The following is a 1206-nucleotide window of genomic DNA, read 5'->3' as shown; positions in this document are numbered from 1 at the left end:
TTTGACATGTCCCCATTATTCTTTGAGCATTTCCTTCCTTACTTTCTGGCAGAATAAAATGTTCCAGGCTTCTTTGTACTTTTCCTGCTCCAGTCCTGGAATAGGGACACCTGGTTCCTTTTAGTGGAGAGTGGTACTTAGAAACCAAGATCTGAGAGCTCGGTGTGCTCGTTGTTACTGGGGGAACATTACTTCCAGGGGCCTAGAACACACACACACACACACACACACACACACATGCACACAACCTATTCCCATATCTGTAGTAGTTATGTTCTATAAAGTTGCCAACACTTGGCGAATTACTGAACCTTTGCTCCTACAGCAAATACAGGGTTAGGTTCCTGTGGACCTCTGCTCACAGTATTTTCCTCAAACAATCCATACACAACCTCATTTTATGTGTATTTCTGTTTAAAGGCACCTTATGTAATATATGTTGTTGATCCGTCAATGTTAAGCTCATGGCCAGCCTCGCTGTAACTCGTGCCTGGACAGAGATTATCTGACACCCACGTGTTCTCTGTAAGACGCGTCCAATACAACCTTCTCATGCTGGGGACACTCCACAGCTCTGCAGCGGCACACTTGAGGTCTACTCAGACAGCCAGATCACCAACCAAAAGCACAAAAATGCAAAAAATGTGACACCATATAGACCGCGAACAGCCTAGTTTACGGCGTGGGAACTGAAATGAAAACCCGCACACTGGGCAGCTCATACTTTTTTACTGCTTCGCACAGGCCCGGGAACGGCTGCGAAGGCTTCGGTGAGTATTGATTTGAGGGTTACAAATAGATTTTAGCGAGTGGGCAAATTTACAAATGCAGGCTCCGTGAATAATGAGGATCGACTGCATAGCCACACGCATACGGAACACACACACCACACACAGACACCCATAGCTATTTTAGTAGCTATCTGTGTAAATGTATTTCAGAACCACGCGTCCATGCCGATACTTCCGACTCTGATCCCAAACTTCCTTCCCGCCTTCCTCTTTTCCAGGGGATTAAGCTCTCCTGACGGTGAGAAACCAGCCCCTGCTGTCCTCTGTGCCTTAACTCATTTGCTCCCCCAGTCTGCCCTCCTCAGCCTGCAGCCTCCGGGCTGTGTCCTCCACGGTGCTGGGGTGGGGGGCCCCCTCCCCCCCTCACCCCTGCAGCCCACTGTGCTGACACTGCGGCCAGGAGAGGGAGAGGAGG

This window comes from Microcebus murinus, chromosome 5, assembly GCF_040939455.1.
Source record: "Microcebus murinus isolate Inina chromosome 5, M.murinus_Inina_mat1.0, whole genome shotgun sequence".
Taxonomy (NCBI): domain Eukaryota; kingdom Metazoa; phylum Chordata; class Mammalia; order Primates; family Cheirogaleidae; genus Microcebus; species Microcebus murinus.
Note: the sequence above shows the minus strand (reverse complement) of the source record.